This window comes from Urocitellus parryii, chromosome 1, assembly GCF_045843805.1.
Source record: "Urocitellus parryii isolate mUroPar1 chromosome 1, mUroPar1.hap1, whole genome shotgun sequence".
NCBI classification, from domain to species: domain Eukaryota; kingdom Metazoa; phylum Chordata; class Mammalia; order Rodentia; family Sciuridae; genus Urocitellus; species Urocitellus parryii.
Genome location: NC_135531.1, coordinates 274,844,813 through 274,860,496, shown reverse-complemented (window position 1 = coordinate 274,860,496; position 15,684 = coordinate 274,844,813). Strand labels below are relative to the sequence as shown.

The window sequence follows — 15,684 nt, the reverse complement described above, 5'->3', positions numbered from 1 at the left end:
GGCTCCAACTATGTATCAGTATGCAACATATGGACGTATAAATCTCCATGTGATTTATAAAGCAATTGCAAGACATTTGTGCAATAGTAGATCTTGCTTTGATCCGAAGGAGAGATCATATCTGGTAGTAGAATCGAGATAAATGGAAGAAAGAAAAGGTAAGCACAGTATTTATTTTTCAGCGGTTGGAACTGTTGCCTGCCAGTGTGACAGTGTCCTTGCTGGCCTTCAAATCTTCCTGGTGATGATAACAGAGCTACAGAAGCAAAAGGCCAGTAGGAAAAGGAATGAGAAGAAGCGGGGTGGGAAGCTGGCCCACGGTTCTTGGTCTTCGTGGGACCAGCATCATAGACTCTGTGGATGCTCCGGGTTCTGTTCCTCATTGCCTTTACTAGCAGTGGTCACATGGGGCTCAGGGCAAGGCTCTGAGCAGAGCTTCCTCTTCTGCCTCCTGGTTCTTGGTTGGCGATAGGGGTTCAGGAGTCAGACAACAGGGGAGCACAATAGCCCTGGGGGCCAGTCCCCATCAGGATGCAGATCCCTTAAGACACTTCGGGTACCTGGACACCAGGCTCCACCAGAAGCTCCCTGATGAGGGAGATGTTGCTCTTCGTGAGAGGCCTGTCCACGGGGCCGTCTTCTCCTCTGGCCCTTGTTACTGCTGTCTCGGGCGTCTTTTCCTCTCTCTAGCTGTGCACCTACTTATGCTGAAGCTAATGTTACAAAAGGGAGTCCCCCAGACCCAGAAAGAGCATGATTGAGTTTAGGTTGGCTTTAAGGGCAGCCAGGTGAGGGTTCTTGGGTGTCACCTCCTGTGGCGATGTGGACACACTGGGCAACAGTGTGTGACGTTCAAGTGCTGAAGGAATGGGGCTAGCGCTAGAGGAAGATTTCACATGCTGCCCTTGCCATCTTGGAAAACCCGTGATTTTCCTGTCTTAGGTGTAATATTGCAGCTGCTTAAATATACTATTCTCCTTAAGATATTTCCTGGAAAAGGTAGAATGTGGCCAGGAACCCAAGAGAGTTGTGGAAATGATCATTTTTGCTAAATCTTTGAAAATGAACACAGATGTAAATGAAAAGGCGAAGCTACATCCCTGTTTTGGGGAGGGAGGGGAGACTGGTGGTGGTGCCAGGGGGTGACACACAAGAGGGGCTTTTACCAAGCCAAGCCCGTTCTTTGGATCCTGTGGGCTTCTGTCTCTGCCAGTTTGGACCAGTCTGCTCTCTTTCCTGAAGAGAAGCCTCATTTATCTATGCATTTTATGGAAAAAAAAAGTAAAAGATATTGAGTGTTCTGTGCCAGAGAAAGCTGGGCAGGGGGACATAACGGGGGAAGAGCCGTGGGAGCCATGAGCACCTCGTCACTCAGGAGGTGCAGGCAGGCAGGAGTGGGGCCCAAGGAGAGCCAGCTGAGCAGGTGGAAGAGCGCCAGGCCTCCCAAGGTGGCAAGAAGGAGGCTCACAGGCTCCCCAGGGGCATCCTTGCTGGTTCCTGAGAACTCTTTCCAGGACTCATCACCTCCGAATAAGACAACATGAGCAGAGTGTCTCCGAGGAGGAACAGAGGGCACTCTTGGGAATTTCTGAATGACAGAGTAGTCGGGGTCCTGTGAGCGTTCTTTCCCAGTGGCTGGTCCTGCCATGCACACGTTTAATCTACAAGGTGGTCACCATGTCCTCTTGACTCATGGACATTGACCAGATAGGGGCAGTCCTCAGCAGGAAAGCCCTAGCCAGGAGGCCCTGCCTAGAAGTGGCTTGGAACTGACTCCTTGAGAAGGCAATGGAGGTGTTTAGCACCTGGCAGGAAACTTGGCAAACCCAGCTGAGCATGAAGCAATGACTCATGTGTCCATGCTGATTTTAGCAGATCATTTCATAGGAAGCGCATCTCCATCAGGGGCACCTGCTTCTCTCAAGAGCTTCGGGCACCTATGAGATAGAGCTGCCTTCTGCCACTGTCGCCTCTCAGCCTCATGCTGGTTGTCTGTAGGGTGGAGTCTCTGCTGTTGTTGATTCTGCATTTAGCTTCAGTGGATATAGGGAAAGAATGGCCGGCAATCTTACCTGAACCATTGCATTTACCCCTGGGTGACTCTAAGCAAGCCAACAGGCTGGGGTCACCAGGTTCCCTGCCAGAACCACGTCCTGGGGCACAGTGTTCCCTCAGAAGCATCCTGGAGCTGTCAGCTGCAGGGGCGGTGTGGGGGCGGAGGCGGAAGGCTGCTCATCCTCTCTGTCTCCTTGAGACCTCTGGATTGTCGTCAGGGCAGTTACAGCGACTTAGAAGCAGTTTTCTGGCAATAAAAGACCATTATCGTCATGTTTCTTTTTACTGTTTTCTAAAATTGGAAGTTATAAAGTCCCACCATCCACTGAAGGCAAGAATCCACTCCATAGCACAAAACAAATAGGACTGTATTTGGGGATTTAATGTTATTGTTTCTAATCATTTTTATATCTTTTTATTAGATCATCCATCAAAATAAAAGCCATTCTGTTATTTCCACACCACTCTCATTTGGTAATGGAACTCATTTCTTTCCTGTCAGCTGCACTTTGGTGAGGGGATGTCTCACAGTTGCGGGTTGATGCGTGGCTTGTGATAAAGCTGAAGCTTGCTTTTCTTAGACACTGCACTGTTCTGGAAAGGTCTTTTTAAAGTGTTTACTATTACACAGGCAGGGGTGCTTTAGTTTTTGAAAACTGCTTCGGTGACAAGGGTTGATTGCTAGGAAGAGAACTTGACTGTGGGCCAGCATTTCCCTCTTTGAATGTGGGGCTTACCAGCTGTGGCCTAGTTGATGATTGATCTCTTAATTATCTTATAGGTTAAGTGTCAGAGAATCTGCATGGGGCTCTTTGCTGGTGGCATTCAGCCTTCTTAGATCCCAAATTAGATTCCATTGACCTTATCTCTCAAGGTCAAGAGGTGGCATTCATCTGGATTTTCCAGAGAAACAGAACTAATAGGATCGGTATAGGAATTGGCTTATGTAATTGTGGAGTCTTGATCCAGAATCTGATGGGAGAAGCTGGCAGATTGACTCTAAGGGAGAAGTGCTGGACTTCAGATTTGGAGTTCAAAGGGCACCCGCCATAGGTCCAGGGAAGAGCCAGGGTTGCAGATGAAATCTAAGCATCATTTGCTGGCAGAATTCCCTCTTTGTTTGAGAGGGCAACTTCTCTGAGGTTGCCATTTAGGTCTTCAACTAAGGGCCACCCACATTATAGAGGGGAATTGCTTTCCTCAAAATCTGCTGATATAAATGTAGATCTCTTAAAAAAAAAATCTCCTAGGGGCTGGGGTTGTGGTTCAGTGGTAGAGCGCTCGCCTGGCACATGCAAGGCCTTGGATTCAATCCTTAGCACCACATAAAAATAAATAAATAAAAGTATGGAGTTCGACTATAACTAAAAAACAAATATTTTAAAAAATGATCTCCTAGAGAACATCCAGAATAATGTTGGAGCAAATATCTGGGCACTGTGGTCCAGCAGAGCTCATATGCAGAACTCACCTCTCCAAGATTCTCTCAGTTCTTCTCGTCCCCTGTTGCCCTCTTTCTACTGGATTGATTCCCAGTACCCAAGGTTAAGGGAGTTTTTAAAATTTTTGTTTTCTAAGAATAGCCCTTTGAGAAATATCATCTTCCGGGCCCCTCACTCCAGTTCTCATGGCTTTTGCTGGGCAGCAGGAGATTCCGATTCCAAAGTCCATCATGGACAATGACCTTGGAAACCAAAGCTGTGGGCATCCTCATCATTGCCCGCTTCTTGCAGACTTTCTAAAGCACATACGCAGCAGCTTTCTACTCACAGATGGTGTTGTTAGTGCCCCTGCCGTAATCCCTGCACCCCTCTGCACCCTGGAGATCTCTGTAGTTTTGCTCATACTGTTCCTCATCTAGAAGGTTAGCCTCCTTCCTGCTCTCTTTCCCTGCATCTCTGCCCCTGCCTCCCTGCCCTTCTGCCCTCCCAACTCCCCCAGTGGTATTTCAGGTTCAGCTCAAAATCTGTCTGCTTCAGAGCAAAGTAGCTCCCTCAAAACCAGTAGCAACCTCCTTTCCCATGAGACACATGGATTTCGATTTATGTTGTTATTTCTTCGTGTCCATTATCATTTGCATTCACTTTATCACAGAGTTCTTGAGCACCTGCCGTATGTCTGCTACTTCCCTAGGCTTGGGGAATACAAGTTTGGTCCAGGAAGCCATGACTTCTGGAAAGAGTTGGAAGGCCTCGGGAGCAGGGTGCTGGATGAGTCACCTATAGTTTAGAGCAATGTGATGTGTTGCTTTGGGAGCCCAGAGGAAGGTCCTGGGCATTTGTGAGATCACAGAGGGCTTCCCCTGGGGGGTCTCAGATGGCGGACTCTTTAACATCGGCCTCTTGTTCTGTATCTATGGTAACAACCCGCCTGGTCCTTTCACATGGGAGAGGCTCAGAAACTGACTGCAAACCGAATGAGGAAGATAAACAAAAGAAAACAATGGGATAGAAATCAGCTCTCTGAGCTTTTCTTTTCTGTATTTGAATTCTGTATTTGAATTTTATATTTGAGGGGTCTGGGAATGTGGAAAGTACATGAATATAGGGGCACAGAAAGTGAGTTTAGCTTTACAGAATAATAAGGCAGGAAATACTCTCTGATCCAAGGTCATCTCACAGGGGGTGGGACCCAGAAAGTTAGTAACCCCTCAGGAACGTTGTAAGTGACATCTTCACCATCCTTTCCTCATCCTTTCCAAAAGAAACAGGTCAGAATAATTTGCACCCACAGAGTCTTTGATGCTATTTCCCTGTTGGTTTGAAACCATTAGTGAACCCCTCGGTCGGTTAGGTAGTGACGATGTGCAGAAGGCAGGAATAGATGTCCTACCATTCCCTTTCCCTTCTCGGAGAGCTAATTCCTCCTCATCATGAGTGCAAACACAGAGTCCCTCGTGAGACCTCGAGGAGAGGTACAGTGACCCGGTAGGCTTAGGAGCAAGAAATGGGATGGGAGGACAGATGGGGGAGCCCACAGAGGGCGGGAGGAGCAGCATCTGGACAGCAGCAGTGGTCAGAACATCAGAATGGGCTGGGGTCCTCCTAGGGGTCCCCTTCAGTGTGGGGTGGGGTCAGGTCCCCACGGCTCTGCCAGCTCTGGAGAAATCTCTCCTTTAGGGAGCGAGACACAAGCAGAGAGGGCACCGAGTGGATGACAGAAGGGACAGGCCTGATGAACCAGTGGGAAGTGGTGTGACGGAGAGCAGAGACACATGGCTTCCAAGAAAGTCTTCTGAGAGGACATCGAAACCCCTTTTCTTGACTGAACGAATACCTTGGTGACAACGCTTATTAAAAACTTTTGAGCCAAAGAATAGATGCTTCGGACTTCAGCCCCAAAGGAAGGTGCTGGAGATCCACTTATTGCTAATGAAGGAGGTGTCTTCTCTCAAATGTCACTTGCAGAAACTGCCTTGTGGGCCTCAGAGAGAAAGTGCTTTTATGAATAATAAAAATACAATAAGCATTAGAAACACATTAGCCCGGGATCATGAAGGTAAGCACAGCCCGGCTGTCGGTTTGTTAATGGGTAAAGGATAAGCCCGTCTAGGATTTCCCTGGCTTGTGTTTGAATCATGACTCTTGGGACTCATGTGATTAGGAAGGCATCTCTCTCTGCCTTTTATGTTATGGAACAGAAGGAAGATCGTATCGTTGCCTGCACAAAAATACGGCGACATGTTTGAATCATTTATTATAAATTATTTAAAGAGATGATTCTAAAATTACCTCCCAGAGGAGGTGCGTTTCATCACGTTCCTATTCAGCATCGACGTTCTGCGGAAGGTTGGCATGTATCCCCCACACTCACCATTGTAGAGGCGTGTGGAATGCTGGTGGCCTTCCAGATACCTCAGGCGATGGCTTCATCACTATGACATCTTCAGGGTCACAGGATTTAGAGTGAAAGGGGATTTTAGTCCCCTCTCCGTCTCTTTTATTTTAAACACTAGGAAACCAAAGTTTAAGAGAGACTTAAGCCAGGCACTGTGGTGCAGGCCTGTGATCCCAGCAGTTCAGGAGGCTGAGACAGGAGGATCGTGAGTTCAAAGCCAGCCTCAGCGACGGCAAGGTGCTAAGCAACTCAGTGAGACCCTCTCTCTAAATAAAATACAAAATTGAGCTGGGAAATGTGGCTCAGGGGTCGAGTATCCCTGAGTTTAATCCCCAGTATCCCTCCCTTACCACCCCCAAAAAGACTTAAGCCATTTGCTTAAGGCCCAGGAGCTAATTCATGGCCCAGGGAAGACATGGGAGAAGGGAGAGCTCTGGACTCCTGCCCTGGCATCCCTCCTGCCCTGGGGCCCCTGCTTCTGGGCCACACTCCCTCTACTCCCCCTGTCCCTAATGTCCTCTCTTAGGACACTCAGGATCAAAGCAGTCTCCGTGGCGTCTTTAGCAGTCTCATGTCAAGTTCAGCTGTGAACCATAAGGAAACCCAGGCATCGGACAGAAACAGAAGTTTCTGTCCTGTTGGGTTTGACCTTTTGTGCTGCATTTCTCGAAACTTTTTCTGTGCACACAGGTTCACGTGGGGGATCTTTCCAACGGCAGAACCTGACCCAGCAGGTCTAGGGAGGGTCCTGAGGTGAGATGCAGGTGAGGTGGATGCTGCTGGCCTGGGGACGGGGACAGGAGCAAGGTACTGAAGGCACTATTCTCAGGACCCCCCGGAGGGGTCGAGATCTGTCCAACTCTTCTGTGATCTTCTGTGGTATATATTATACCAGGGACTAAACCCTCTGGACTTCTCTTTCTCTAGAGCAAAGTTTGGTGCAGGTGAAGTCAGGAATTCAGGGGAAGAGAAGATCCCGGGGCGTGGCCGTGGGGCAGTGTGTGCAGCTTGCTACACTCTAAGGCTTCCCAAGGACGAGAGATGCCCATTCAGCCCTGTGTTGAAGACGGGTAACTGTGAGTCTTAGATTCTAATTCATGACCTTGGAAACATGGTGTTAGGGCTCCCACTCAACATTCATGTTCAAGAGAAGAGGCGTGGTGGCCTTGCTGTCCTTGTTAGTCTTTTCTCAGAAGGGCCTCTCCTTCCGTCCTGTTTTCCAGTTCATAATCAGTGAGCTGTATGTGCTCCTGGTTATAAAGTGGCTAGGCTGTGCCTGGTGGGGGGGCGCCCACGGGGGAACATGCAGCCCCTCCCAGTTAGCACCTGAAGACCGTCAGCACTGCTCACTCCCCAGGAGGGGACTTAGTCCTTGCACTTGTCATCTTGGGGGTTCAGTGTTGTGAGCACTAAGAGTGTGCCAGAGTCACACCCCAACCTGGCAAGGGTGAAGACACAGACGTGGTCCCTGCTCTCCTGGTGTCTCCGTTCAGAACACTGGCATTGGAAGTCCTTGAATTTGACCCTCACTGATGCCCAGCACGTTGCTGACCTCCTCAGCCTTCTTCGGTACTTCTTTCATATTCTAAGTGGGGAACCTTCTGGTCTTTCCCCACCAAGGTCTTCTGCCCTCTGTTGCTGCTTCAAATTTGGCTTGAAATATAAGTGGACTCATCTGTTTTTCTGAATCCGATGAGATTAGAGCTTTAGTTTATTGTAATAATTGCCCCTGTGGCCTGGTCTAAAAAACCCTTCCAACTGTAGAATGTCAGGTGGCTTCTGAATGACCCGTAACCTATGTCCGAGGAAGCTGCTGCTAGGGGACACAGCCTAACTTTTCCAAAACTGGACAGAAGCACCAGTGGGGTCTGGGAAGTGGCTTCTGCATCCATACGGCAGCAGGGTCGACTGACAGACTTCTTCATGATGTTAAGGCCACTTGACAGTGGGGAGAAATGCATTGTTAGGTGACTTCGTTATTGTTGGAACATCACAGAGTCATCTTACACAGATGAAGACAGCTGTAACTCCAAGTCATAATACCGTCACCATGGTATTTGACTCAATGTCCCAAGGCAGTGCAGGACAATGGTTGAGATCCACAGGCCTTGCCAGCTGCCCCAGGGCTCTGGTCTCCAGAACTTGACCCATTTCTGTCTTCTGAGTCACAGACTCCCTGGACGACATGCCACTGAATACTGTGTCAGGAGTTTTACTTGCAAAACTGTCTGTCTTTGCCCGGCATGGTGTCTGCAGACTTTTTGGCCTTGGAAGCCTTTTATATTTCTAGAAATGAGTGAGAACTCTGAAGAGCTTTCGTGGAGTGGGTTAGGTATTGATAGTTATTGTATTAGATGAAAACTGAGGCATTTACAGTTATTAATTTATTCAATGAGCGTATCACATGTTAGCATGAATAACACCTTCTATGTGAAAAAGAACCATATTTTCCGAAACCGAAAAAAAATAGTGAGAAGAGTGACATTGTTTTCATTTTTACGAATCTCTTTCGTGTCTGGCTTAAAAGAAGACAGCTGGAGTTGTGCATTTGCTTTTACATTCAATCTGTTGCAATGTGTTGTTTTGGTTGAGGGCTAGGGGGAAAAAAAAAAAAAACCTGAGTCTCACACAGATATTTAGTTGGAAAAGGGAGAAACGTTTTAAAGTCCTTTCAGATAATTGTGGATATTCTTGAAAATACTCCCAAACTTGACAAGTGGTAGATTTTTAAAGGTTAATGGAATGTAGAATCTGAAACCACATTGATAAACTTTTGCACTCTGCTATGGTATCCCCTATGGTCCTTTTGCGAATTTTTGCTCAGGCATGGTTCTGTCACGTCTTGCATCAGTGAGTTGGAAAATATTGAATCACTGAGTTATACATGGAGCTTCCAAGTGTTGACACATTTTTAATACAATATCAAAATATCGTATCTATGATTAATATCACCATCAATCTCATCAGAAATGTCTTTAAGTATTGGGAACCTGTCAAGCCCCTAGTGGAAGGTAAGAGTTTTCCAAACTTCTAATTCATCCTTGAAAGCTCAGATTTAATCTCTGACAACAAAAACTGTTGGTTATTTTCCTCAAAGTGACAGGCTCACTTTGTTAATTTGAGAGAAAATGTTGGCCAGATAGGCAAGTTTGGGAAACCATAGTTTGTCTTTCAGCCATTCTTAAAAAATAAAAAAAATTTAAAAAGGCACCCCATGAAAAATAATTGCCTCCGTGTATTTGCTTAGGGGTGTTGGGCTCTGCGTGCTGCAGAGGTATTTGATGTTTATCTCCTGTTCTATTGGGGTGTGAAGATGTGCACCCCAGGCTGAGAGGTCTGAAGGTTTCCACTCTTACTGGCCGTCAGGGGTATTCTGGGTGAAGTTGACATTTCCCTTTGAGGATGTCAGGTCTGGGAGGGTCAGCTGCGGCCCAGACCCAGCTCTGGTTCTTGGGAGGGTGTTGGAAATCTTTCTCATCACTGTTTTTGCATCTTTACTGCCATTGCTGACACGGTAAAGGGCACTTGTTTTAATATTTTTGTAAAATAATCTCAACCCTACGGACCCCTTGAAAGGGCCTCAGGGACTCCCCAGAAGACTAGAAACTCGACTTTCACAACTCTTGCTTCTAGCCCTTTTTTTCCTGGACCTTTTAATGTTTTTTTTTTTCTTTCCTTTTCCTTTAAAAAAAAAATTCCATACCTTTAATCTCTTGTTCTAAGCACACCAACTTGGCTTGAGTGCTTCAGTACTATTTGGATACGGCAGTACTCTGTCATTCTGCCTTAAAAAACACTTGGGAGCTTTCTGGCTCCTTTCTGGTGGTTCTTAGGATGGCTTCTTGGTCACAGCTCTGGGTGGCTTTACTAAGAACTGAGGTGACACATTTTCCACCTCTGGCCTCCGTCTGCCTCTGGGCTCCCCACCCACAGCCCCACCCCCCAGGGCAGCCTGTCCATCCTTCCCTGAGACACCCAGGGACTCTTTTTGAATTTTTTTAAAATTATCTATTTATTCTCATCAGTAAGACATGGCAGCAGATGCTCTTCAATTCATTGTCCACAAATGGAGCACAATTTCTCTCTTCTTTGGTTATCCACATGGTGTGACCCAGGGATTCTTATCTTATTACCTTCTCCATCAGAAGCCAGCAGGGCTCCGATCAGAGACCAACCACAAACCAATGCTCCCTGGAACCTGTTCAGAGGAGAAAACCAAGGCAGGCCAATTAAAACTTTGGACATCTTCTAAAGCGGTTAAAAATCAACCTTTCTGTTAAACACTAGAGAGCGTCTCTAGATAGTGAGAGGGAACAAGGAAACTGAGCAGTCTCCTTTGGGAACATTGGCCTGCTCCTGGCTCCACTTCCGGAACTCCAACCTGGGCTTGGGCCCCACCTGGGAGAAGAGGCCAGGGATTCCCCCTGGATCCCTGTGGGCAGGGAGCCCTTGAGAGGGACCAGGAGGAGCCCTAACCTGTGGGCTGCCTTTTTGCTCAGTTTGATATGGAAGGAGGGGCAGAGTGGGACGGTGCCCTGAGTGGACACTGGGTGGCCAGTAGGGTTGTTCCCTCCAGAGCCAAGGTGGAATCACAGGGATCAGACCCACGGGAGACACTGGCCGAGGACACTGGAGGTGGGGCAGAAAGCGGGTGGGTGAACGCATGAAGGTTGGGGGAGATGGAATTGAAAGAGGTGAGGATGGCTGTGGAGTGGGGTGGACACAGGACCTGGACACTGCCTACCCTGAGGCTAGAAATGCCAGACAAAAGACTGGGCAGAGGTATTTTAAAACTTTGGAAATTGAGATGAAATTCAAATGACATAAAATTACCATTTTAAGGTGAACAATCTAGTGGCATCAATACATTCACCATGCTGTGCAGTCACTATCTAGCTTCAAAATATTCCCATCACCCCATAATAAAGCTCCCATGCTCCAAACAGTGACTCCCCACTTTTCCCTTTGCCCAGCCTGGCCACACCAGTCTGCATTCTGTCTCTGTGGATAACCGGATGCTTCATGCCAATGGAATTGTATTAAGGAAAGACCTGCTGGGTCCAGCCTGTCACTCAACACCATGTTTCAATTCATGCTGGTACCATGTCCAGCACTTCATTTCTTTACATAGTTGAATAAGATTCTGTTGTATGAATATGCAGGCCGAGTATTCCTTATCCAAAATGTTTGGGCCCAGAAGTGTTTTGAATTTTGGATTTGGAATATTTGGTATTCCAAATTTGGAATATTTGCTTATGTATAATGAGATTGTTGAGGGGGTGAAACCCAAGTCTGCACAGGAAATTCATTTATGTTTCATTTATACCTTGCATGCATAGCCCGAAGGTCATTTTATACAATATTTTAAACAGTTTTGTGTGCTTTGACTGAGACCAAGAGTGTGAAGGCCGGTGTGGAATATTCCACTTATGATACCTTATGATTGCTCAGAAAACTTTGGAGTTTGAGCTATTTTGGATTTTCAGGTTAGGGATGCTCAATTTGTTTGTCCATTTACCATTGATGGGCGTGGGGTTGTTTCCACCTTTTGGGTGCCGCTGTGAATGTGTGCACCAGTGTTTGAGTCCCTGTGTTCAGTTCTTTTGGGTGGGTGCCTAGGTGTGGAATGCTGGGTCACATGCTGATGGTTGTTCCACTTTTTGAGGGACTGCTGAACTGTTTTCCACAGAGGCCCAACCACTTTTAATTCCCACCAGTGATATTTCTCCTCACACTCACTAGTAATTCTTATAATTTTTGACTCCTGCCACTCAAGTGTGTGTGAGAAAATATCTCATTGTGGTTTTGATTAAACTTTTCCTAACGACTAATGATATTGATCAAAGTATTTTTTTGTATTTACTAGTGCATTTTAGTGGGGTACGTTTTGAGATATTCACCAATGGGTAAAACATAGTTTGCTCCATTTCAATCCCCAGTACTTCCTCTTCTCCCCTTCCCATATTTTTAAAAAAATTCTATGATATGTTTTATGTTTTTGGAAGAAACATTTTAAATTTTCCATCTAAACTAAGTTTCAATTGCATCCTTCTTTTGTGCATGAGGTAGATCTTGGTTACAGGGCAAGAAAAAATGGCAGACACCACTTTGATGAGTTGCTTATGTGCAGCAGCTGCTGGGTGGTCAGGATGCTTTGTCTCTGGCTGGAGGCACATGACTCAGTTGACCTGGGCTGTGTTGAATACTGATCTGGGTTAGTTCAGAGCTGTCATGCCTGCTTTATGTCAGTCCCAGATTATCTTTTGCCTGAATATCTTTTAGAAGCTTGGTTTGTTTCTAGGGAATGTGAGATAAGGCAGACTCAGAGAAGATGGTTCCCAAATATTGCCTTGACCCCCAACTGGCCAGGAACCCACCACCTCTATGGGGAAGGCGCAGGACAAACATCACTCCTCACAACTGTCAGGCTTTCATGGACTGTTACATGTTTCCTCCATTGGACTGCCTTTTCTTTGTACTTCAGGAATAATCCCAAGAAATTTGGCCTCAGCCTGCATGTCTGCTACTCACTGGCAACAGGGGAATCATTCAGTCCTCAACTTCCTTCACGTCATGGGCGTTTTGAGGTTAAGATCAGCATTAAATTGAGCCGCAGGCGTGAGTCCTCTCCCAAGTTCAGGTTAGAGGAGGATGTCTAGTTTAACGAAGATTCTGTGGTTAAACAGGATATTTCTGAGTCAACAAGGGATGGTGAGGCTGACTCCAGAGGGAAGGAGAAAGCTCTCCCTGGAATACAGTAGCTGCTCAATAACGGATAAACTGAGCAAGGTCGCCACAGCCCTTCTGGGGCCATTGCCATGAATACAATCATCTATTCTCTGTGACTGTAGTTGGTTTCCACACAATTTCTGAGCAGAAAATTAGGGCTGTGTCTCAAACCTCAGCCCGAGGTGGTTATGTGATATGTGCAGAGGGGCATCTTGGAGGGCTGGAATTAGAGGAGGGCTCGGGGGAGTCTAGTAGGACAGTCTTCAGAGAATCAGAGCGGGCCCAGGAAAAGGTGGAATATTTCAGTTTCCCAGGATTCAGAGGTCATTAATAACTTAGAGCATCAGAACTGTCCTTTACACATCTTATTTTTGCAGTCACAATATTTTGGCAAGAAATGGGAAAAAAATTGAAGCAAATGAAGAGTTCATAAGCAAAATACCAGTGTTGAGTAGCATAGAGTTGAACAAAGTCATATAAATTAGGTAAATTAAACATTGATGCCAGAAGCACTAATGTTCAGTGGAATATAAAATATTGAAGGAGTGAGTTAGTGGTCTTGGAAGCACCAGCTGAAGTAACAATAAGACACTCTCCCGAGGAAGGCGGTCCCGGAGTTGTGAATGGAAAGAGCCTTTGGCGGAACACGTGGGTGATCAGGGCCCTGGTTACCCTGGTGCCGTAGGAGGCGGAGGCTGGGCTGGGCTGTGGACAGTGGGGGTTGGTCGTGGAATAGGGTCACTTTTCTGCAAACTGGAACTCTTTTCATTGATTTTGCAGTCAACGCTTACCCCTCCTAGGATTTTCCATGCATGGTAGATTTGGGGGATTAAAATATAAAGTTATATCGTGGTATCTACAATCAGACTCCGCAGCCAAATTTGACTTTTGCCTGAAGGACCTTTTCAAGTTGCTAGAATAAGTGAAAACGTGGGAAGTATGGACTACCATGTTTAGGTTAGTATAGATTTGCATGTACATTTTCTACCATAAGAACAACCTATTTTGTAATTTAATCAAATGTACTCCAATACACTTAGCTCGGTTTAATTCCCAGGATGCTAATGAGACACCCATTCCGTTGCTGTGCCCTGGCAGGAAGGTTCTTCCACATGCTGTTGGCCTGACATGTCTTCACCCACATTAGGGGTCAGGAATATTGAGGCTGTCTGGAATTAAGTCATGTAATTTCAGTGAAGATTGGAATTTAAAAATCTTATAGTATCTCCAAAGGTCCTAACATTTTCAGTTTTGTTTAGATCAGGAAGAAATGTATGAAGGCCTATTTTTGTTAGCTTTGGAGAGAGAATTGAAGGTGACAGCAAATACCTTGTCTTAAAAGAGCACTGGCCCTCTACTTGGTCCAGGGGGTGCCAGTGTGGGTTTCCATATTTGTACAGAACCCTCTGGTGAAGTGTGAGGCTTGTGCTGCAGTAGAGGCCAGAAGACTTGGGGGTAAAGATCGGAGTCTGGGGTCTGACTCCAGCTCTTCTGAGATTGCGTCACTTAGCCCCTGGGAACCTCAATGCCTCCATCCAGTGATGGGAATGAAGGAAATGTCCACATCACAGGGCTGTGGCATACGGGAAGCTCTGGGCTGGCACAGATCTGCAGAGATGCTGAGAAAGCCCTCATGGAAGTTGACATGTGACTACATGTATGGAAGAATTTTGTGATTTTTACAAGTGAGAGGTGGCACATGTGATATGCAGACCACTGAAGGTGGCCTCTGTTTCCTCCACTCACAGCCTTGGCTGCTCTTGGCATCTGTGTTAGGCAGCTTTGGATCACTGTGACCAAAATACCCGGCAAGAACAACTCAGAGGAGGAAAAGTTTATTTGGGGCCATAGTTTCAGAGGTTTGGTCCATGTGGGCTGAGTCCATTGCTCTGGGCCCCAGGTGAGGCGGAACATCATGGTAGACGGGTGTGGTGGAGGGGCACTGCTCCATTCATGGCGGTCCAGGAAGTAGAGAGAGGGGAAGGAGCTGCAGGGAAGGTGCCCCCTGGAGCCACATGCCACCTATCTACAGTCTCCGCCCCGTCAGTCCGTTCAGCTAGGAGGGAGGATCAGGTTCCAGCTCTCACAGCGCCATCATTTCACCTCTGAATATTCCTGCACTGATGTAGGAGCTTTTGGGGGACACTTTATCTCCAAACCGTAACAGCATCCCCACCCTGTTATCCTGGGGAACGTTTGCTTCCATCTTTCCTCTTTTGAACTACCCAAAGTGTATCTGGCCAGTACAACTGACTGTAATTGGCTTTGGTGGTCATCAGATCATCTGGGTCTAGACTTGGGTTTAATTCCCTTTTTTGGAGTTCTAATTTTAAAGGCTAATGGTTGGGAGAAGGTTGACACTGAACTTCTGAATCTAAGTCACCAGCATATGCTTCATTTGCTAGCTTTTGTGCTTTTAAAAACTGTGTCACCAACAAGAGCTGGTGCCACTGGCGAAAGGAACAGGCAACTGGGTGTGTGCCTTACATTTTACCCATTATTTTGACTTGACTCAGGCAAGTGAATTTTAGTTTTGCAGTTAAAAAATAAAACTGTTTTCAGATACCAATTTTAGCCAGAGATATTCATGAGTTAATAAATGTTCCCCAGGAGGAAACCCGATACATAGGTCTTCTAAAGAATAACAAAACTATAGTTAACAGCCAGCAGTAATTTAATTATAGAAAAGTTTTTATGAAGGCCCATGTTTTGGAACTAAATTAAAAAATATCTAAAAATTAAGAGCGACTCAACATTGGCACAATCCAGTTGTCCATTGTTGTTGGACAGAAGGATGTGGGCTGAGGGGGCTTACATGGTGAAAGATTCAATCCATCTGGGGAGGTCTCTTTATTCCAAATTTCCTTGAGACAGCAGCCTGGCAGGGTGCTAGGGATTCCTGTTTTCTGAGCTTAATTCCTATGTAATAAAGGCATGATTTCCTATTTAAATGCAAATGCCCCTAAAAACGGTAGCACATTAAAAAACTGGAATAATTTAGCTTCATCAGGAGTGGGTTTCAGTAGGAGAGAGAAGAGTCGATTATTGTAGAATTCAGGTGCT

At 46.3% G+C, this 15,684-nt stretch overlaps 1 protein-coding gene across 1 annotated transcript in view; it reads left to right on the top strand.

Moving 5' to 3' along the window:
• The window catches only part of Dner (delta/notch like EGF repeat containing), a 297,502-nt gene that overhangs the window by 156,537 nt on the left and 125,281 nt on the right, over positions 1 to 15,684 (top strand). The gene's annotated exons all lie outside the window — the stretch shown is intronic.